This window comes from Pan paniscus, chromosome 3 (assembly GCF_029289425.2).
Source record: "Pan paniscus chromosome 3, NHGRI_mPanPan1-v2.0_pri, whole genome shotgun sequence".
Classification (NCBI taxonomy): domain Eukaryota; kingdom Metazoa; phylum Chordata; class Mammalia; order Primates; family Hominidae; genus Pan; species Pan paniscus.
This window is the reverse complement of record NC_073252.2, coordinates 25,842,616-25,849,477: the sequence shown is the minus strand read 5'-3', so window position 1 is coordinate 25,849,477 and position 6,862 is coordinate 25,842,616. Positions and strand designations below refer to the sequence as shown.

General features: G+C 45.4%; 1 non-coding gene across 1 annotated transcript; it reads left to right on the top strand.

Moving 5' to 3' along the window:
• The first annotated feature begins 338 nt into the window (after positions 1-338).
• Positions 339-398, top strand: LOC112439698 (U7 small nuclear RNA). The gene has a single exon (XR_003027937.1). It is a non-coding gene; the product is annotated as a U7 small nuclear RNA (small nuclear RNA).
• The last annotated feature ends 6,464 nt before the right edge of the window (positions 399-6,862 follow it).

Here is a 6,862-nt window from a genome sequence, read left to right as displayed (position 1 = left end):
TGACAGGCCAGGTGTGGTGGCTGACGCCTGGAATCCCAGCACTTTGGGAGGCCGAGGCAGGCGGATCACCTGAGGTCAGGAGTTGGAGACCAGCCTGGCCAACATGGTGAAACCCTGTCTTTACTAAAAATACAAAAATTAGCTGGGTGTGGTGGCACTAGCCTGTAGTCCCAGCTACTCAGGAGGCCAGGAGGCTGAGGCAGGAGATTTGCTTGAACCCTGGAGGCAGAGGTTACAGTGAGCCGAGATCACACCACTGCACTCCAGCCTGGGTGACAGAGACAGACTCCATCTCAAAAAAAAAAAAAAAAAGAAAGAAACAAACAAACAAACGGTGTTATAGCTAGCTCTTTTGGAATTTATCCAGCAGGCTTTCTGGCATTTGCCAGAAAGCCCTGCCCCCCAAAAGTCAATAAAAAACCAAAAACATGTTACTGCTACAGAAGTTATAGACCATGGAACACAATTTGAGGAGCACAGATCTAGGTTACTTAAAGTTTTCTTTTTTTTTTTTGAGACAGGGTCTTGCTGTGTTACCCAGCCTCACTACACCCTTGACCTCCTGGGCTCCAGAAATCCTCCCATCTCAGCCTCCGAAGAAACTGGGATTATAGACATGCACTACAATGCCAGGTTAATTTTTAAATTTTTTGTAGAGACAGAGTCTCATATGTTGCCCAGATTGGTGTTGAACTCTGGGTTCAAGCAATCCTCCTGCCTCAGCCTCCCAAAGTGTTGGGATTACAGCTGTGAGCCACTGCACCTGGCCCATTTAGAGTTCTTGGTGGAAAAAATAATCTAAGCTACATGGATGTTAAGTCTATTTTCCTGAATGAGGAGATTCATGGGATGTTGCAAAGGAATGAGCAGAGATTGAGAATAAAATGCTGAAAATGTGTGTGTGTGTGTGTGTGTGTGTTTTGAGATGGAGCCTCACTCACTCACCCAGGCTGGATTGAGTGCAGTGAATGAGCCCAATCTCAGCTCGCTGCAACCTCTGCCTCCTGGGTTCAACCAATTCTCCTGCCTCAGCCTCCCTAGTAGCTGGGATTACAGGTGCCCACCACCACGCCCAGGTAATTTTTATATTTTTGTAGAGACAGGATTTCACCATTGTTGTGGGAAGTCAGGGACCCTGAACGGAGGGACCGGCTGGAGCCTCAGCAGAGGAAACATAAATTGTGAAGATTTCATGGACATTTATCACTTACCTAATAATACTCTTGTAATTTCTTACTCTTGTCTTACTTTAATCTCTTAATCCTATTATCTCCGTAAGCTGAGGATGTACATCACCTCAGGACCCTGTGATGATTGCGTTAACTGAACAAATTGATTGTAAAACATGTATGTTTGAACAATATGAAATCAGTGCACCTTGAAAATGAACACAATAACAGCGATTTTGGGGAACAAGGGAAGACAACCATAAGGTCTGACTGCCTGTGGGGTCGGGCAAAAAGAGCCATATTTTTCTTCTTGCAGAGAGCCTATAAATGGATGTGCAAGTAGGAGAGATATCGCTAAATTCTTTTCCTAGCAAAGAATATAATATTAAGACCCTAGGAAAAGAATTGCATTCCTGGGCGGAGGTCTATAAATGGCTGCTCTGGAAGTCTCTGTCCTATGCGGTTGAGATAAGGACTGGGATACACCCTGGTCTCCTGCAGTACCCTCAGGCTTACCAGGATTGGGGAACCCCAGCCCTGGTAAATTTGAGGTCAGACTGGTTCTCTGCTCTCGAACCCTGTTTATCAAGACAATACGTGCACAGCCGAACATAGGCCCTTAACAGGAGTTTTTGATTTTGCACTTTGCCTTGTGATCTTTGCTTTGCCCTTTGCCTTGTGATCTTTATTGACCTCAGAAGCATGTGATCTTTGTGACCTACTCCCAGTACGTACACCCCCTCCCTTTTTGAAATCCTTAAAAAAACCCTGCTGGTTTTGCGGCTCAGGTGGGCATCACAGACCTACTGATATGTGATGTCACCCGTGGAGGCCCAGCTGTAAAATTCTTCTTTTTGTACTCTTTCTCTTTATTTCTCAGCCGGCCGACACTTAGGGAAAATAGAAAGAACCTACATTGAAATATTGAGGGTGGGTTGCCCTGATACACCATGTTGGCCAGGCTGATCTCAAACTCCTGACCTCAAGCAATCCACCTGCCTCAGCCTCCCAAAGTGCTGGGATTACAGGTGTGAGCCACCATGCCAGGCCCTAATTTTTGTATTTTTAGTAGAGATGGGGTTTCACCACATTAGCCAGGCTTATCTCAAACTCCTGACCTCAGGTGATTGGCCTGCCTCTGCCTCCCAAAGTGCTGAGATTACAGGCATGAGCCACTGTGCCCAGCCTGAAAATGTGTATTCTGATAGGTTCGTGTGACACATAGTAACCACAGGTATGGTCCTCAAAGCCAGACTTCCTGAGTTCCAAGGCCTGGCTCTGCCATTTCTTAGTTATATCACCTTGGGCAAGTCACTTAACTTTACTGTGCTCAGGTTTCTTGATATATTAAATGGAGCTAATTATAGGCCCTCCTCAAGGAGTTGTGCAAATAATAAATGAATTATGTAAAATGCAGAAAAAATCCTGGCACATTGCAGGGGCTCAATAAGTGTTAGCTATTATTATGTTCACTTATCTGCTCACCACATTTGCTAGTGCATGAATAACAATAATGGCTATAGTGATATCATTACCTATATTATATCTTCTTTTTTCTTTTTCTTTTCTTTTCTTTTTTTTTTTGAGACAGAGTCTTGCTCTGTCACCAGGCTGGAGTGCAGAGGCATGATCTCAGCTCGCTGCAACCTCTGCCTCCCAGGTTCCAGCGATTCTTCTGCCTCAGCCTCTTGAGTAACTGGGACCACAGGCGCACACCATCATGCCCAGCTAATTTTTTGTATTTTAGTAGAGATGGGGTTTCACCATGTTGGCCAGGATGGTCTCGATCTCCTGACCTTGTGATCCACCCACCTCGGCCTCCCAAAGTGCCAGGACTACAGGCACGAGCCACCATGCCCAGCCTACCTATATTATATTTTAATAGCTAACATATATTGGGAGCTTACTCTGTGTCAGGCACTATACTAAATAAATTATCTCCCCACAATAACTGTATTTGGTAAGTATTATGATTGTTCCTAATTTATATTGGGAATTGCAACTTTGGAGAGTTGATGTGACTTGCTTTAGATTAAAGGCTTAGCATCAGTAGAGCTGGGATAAAATCCTGGTGGTTGGATTTGAAAGTCCCCCTTCATAACTGTTACATTCTGCTTGCTCAAAGGCCCAAGCCTTGAAACTTTAAAACAGGAAGATTCCTTGAAGATGAGCTACAGGAATTCACTGGTGCCTCCATTTCACTGATGCAGAAAGGCCCAGGGGTTTGAATGACCCACCTGAGGTCAAATAGATGGGAGCAGAACTGGAATTAAAGGAAAGAGGGACAGAAGAGAGGGATCCAGAAGGGAGAGAGAAGGATGAGACCAAGACTTCCATATTGGCCATAAAGAGGATCAGAATATGCCTCTCCAAAATATGCCACCCCAAAATATACCTCTCCAAAATATGCCACCCCAAAATATGCCTCTTTGGCATGAAGATTATTTTGAGATGATGGCAGTTGAGAAACAGCAGACACAGGAAAAGCTCTCTACCACCCTCCTTTCTGTCTAAAAGCAGGGCATACATTTCCTATTGTGAAGGTTTCCCCCTCCCCTCTCCAATCCAGGAAGAGAAAACAACTTTTTTTTGGTTTTTTGAGACAGAGTCTCGCTCTGTCACCCAGGCTGGAGTGCAGTGGCAGGATTTTGGCCCGCTGCAACCTCCACCCTCCAGGTTGAAGAAATTCTCCTGCCTCAGCCTCCTGAGTAGCTGGGATTATAGGCGTGTACCACCACGCCCAGCTAATTTTTGTATTTTCAGTTGAGACAGGATTTTATCATGTTGGCCAGGCTGGTCTCAAACTCCTGACCTCAACTGATCCGCCCACCTTGGCCTCCCAAAGAGCTGGGACTACAGGCGTGAGCCACCTCACCCGGCCTTCTTTCCCCCATATATTTACCTTCCCAGAATTACCTTCCCTAGAAGGCCACACCCTTTTCCTTCGTCTTTTCACTTCTCTATAAATGTAACGTTCTTTGTGACTATATAAGCTCTCAGACCTAACTGCTTCTTTAGAGTTTTACTTCTTTTTCTATGAGATCCCTATGTACATGTAAAAATTAAAATATTAACATCAAATAAAATGAACATGGCTTTTTTCTGTTAATCTGTCATTTGTTTAATTTGCAGAGCCCTTGTCACTGACCTAAGAGGGTAAAACAAAATTTTTTAAATTTCTTTTTTATTTAAAAAAAAAAAAGTAGCGATGAGGTTTCACTATGTTGCCCAGGCTAGTCTCAAATTCCTGAGCTCAGACAATCTGCCTGCCTCAGCCTCCCACAGTACTGGGATTACAGGCATGAGCCACCGTGCCCAGCCAAGGGTAGAAGAAAAAGTTTTTCCTCCCCTGTAGCCACATCCAATTGGAAAAGCCTATTAGCTGTCTGTGAGGATGGAGAAGAGGTAAATTGGGTCTTCAAGCCTGGAGCTCAGGTGCCAGCTTGGGCCACATCTCCTAACCTGGTCGTCTACATTGCCAAATCCGTCTCCTACCCTGGGAGCCATCTAGACACTAACCTTTCCTCACTCCTCACATTCTATGAACGCTCCAAGTCCTGCAGACCCCACCTCCACAAAGCCTCTTCAGCGTATGCACTTCTCTCCATCCCTTTGTCACTACCTACGCAGGTCTATCATCGTCTCTCCCATGGATGCCTAGACCAGCCTTCAACTTGTCTTTCTGACTTTAGGCTTGCCCCTTGCAATTCATCCTCCATACTCTAGCCAGAACAAATCTGATTCATACTCTTCTGCTTAAACACCTTCCATGAGACTTTCCTTTGCTTCAAACTGCAGGCTCACCAATGTCCTCGTTGGTCCCTGCTCAGCTCCCCAATCACTTACCCTCCAGCTGCACCCCACAACTTGCAGCGTCCTGAGGGTGTCATGTTCTTTCTCTTCCCCCTGCCTTGCTATGTGCTATTTCCTCTGCCTGGAGTTCTCTCCGTTCCTCCCACTTGCTTCAGTGCACTAGTTTGCACTCACGCTTCAGGTCTTCCTCTAGAGACACCTTCCTAACCTTCACTCCTGGGTAAATGCCCTCCAAGGGTCCCCATAGCACCCTGTAGTTACCCTCATCAAAGCACTCATCATTTTGCATTATAATTGCCTTCACTCATCTGTCTCTCCTAAGGAGATTGAATGGAACAATTTGAGTGCAGGGGTGCATCTTTTTTGCCCAATGCCTGTCACATAATAGGTGGACAAGAAATCACTTATTTATTTATTTATTTATTCATTTATTTTGAGATGGAGTCTCACTCTGTCGCCCAGGCTGGAGTGCAGTGGCACAGTTTCAGCTCACTGCAACCTCCACCTCCCGGGTTCAAGTGATTCTCCCACCTCAGCCTCCCAAGTAGCTGGGATTACAGATATGCGCCACCACGCCAGGCTAATTTTTGTATTTTTCTAGAGACGGGGTTTCACCATTTTGGCCAGGTTGGTCTCGAACTCTAGACCTCAAGTGATCTGCCCACCCCGGCCTCCCAAAGTGCTGGGATTACATGCATGAGCCACCGCACCTGGCCAGAAATCACTTTTGAATGAATTAGTGAGTGAACAGCAACTTATACTAATTTATGACCCTGCATTTTAGATTGCCATCGTGCTGACCTCACTCAGCAGCTACTATTTTTATTATCAATAGATCACATTTGTTGCGTGCATTCAGTGTGAACACCAGCTGTGTATCTAAGTCAAAATCACCTACCACCAACCTTCTCAGAATGTGCTAGCAGTAACATTTCTACCAATGTTATGTATAGCTTTTTGGCTCATGTTATGTGGCTCCAGGAAAAAAAATCTTTCCATGTTCAAATTCTAGGCTCCCAGATTCTAGCTGGGCTACGTTATTGGTGTACACTGTCTGGTGCCAGGAAGAGGAGAAACCGGTTTGCTCATTCCCATGAGATGTATTCATGGAAAATCGACTCTGTAGCCAAGGAGACAAGGAGGATGTTGTGTCTGTCCATCTGGGGGAGTTTTAACAAAGGAACCTGAAAACCAATTCCTCTTGGCAGCTGCACCTAATGAAGCTGGGTGACCTACACTACGTCCAGATACCCTCGCGCCAGATACCCTGGTCGCTCGCTGGGAATGAGAATTTGGGTTACTGGATAAAAATATAGCACAACCAGTTAAATTTGAATTTCAGATAAACCACAGATTTTAAGTATGAAAATGCCACATGTATTGCAATGGAGCATACTTATACCAAAATAATTACTTGTCATTGTTCATCTGCAATTCAAATGTAAATTGGATGTCCTTTTCTTCTTCTTCTTCTTTTATTTTTTTTGGCTGTATGTGGCAACCCTAAATGAAGTTGAAGATTGGGATCCCAGCAGGCATTCCCAGTGCAAGCCTACCCAGGGATTATAGGCCAACCCCAGGGAATTCCAGGGCTTGGGAGGATGGATTTTAGCAGCCAGAAGGCTGTCTCCTGGCCAGAAGAGGTGGCTCACGCCTGTAATTCCAGCACTTTGGGAGGCCAAGGTGGGCAGATCACTTGAGGTCAGGAGTTCAAAACCAGAATGGCCAACATGGCAAAACCCCATCTCTACCTGGGATTACAGGTGCGTGGTGGCACACACTTGTAATACCAGCTACTTGGGAGACTGAGGCAGAAGAATCACTTGAAGCTGGGAGGTGGAGGTTGCAGTGAGTCAAGATGACACCACTGCACTCCAGCC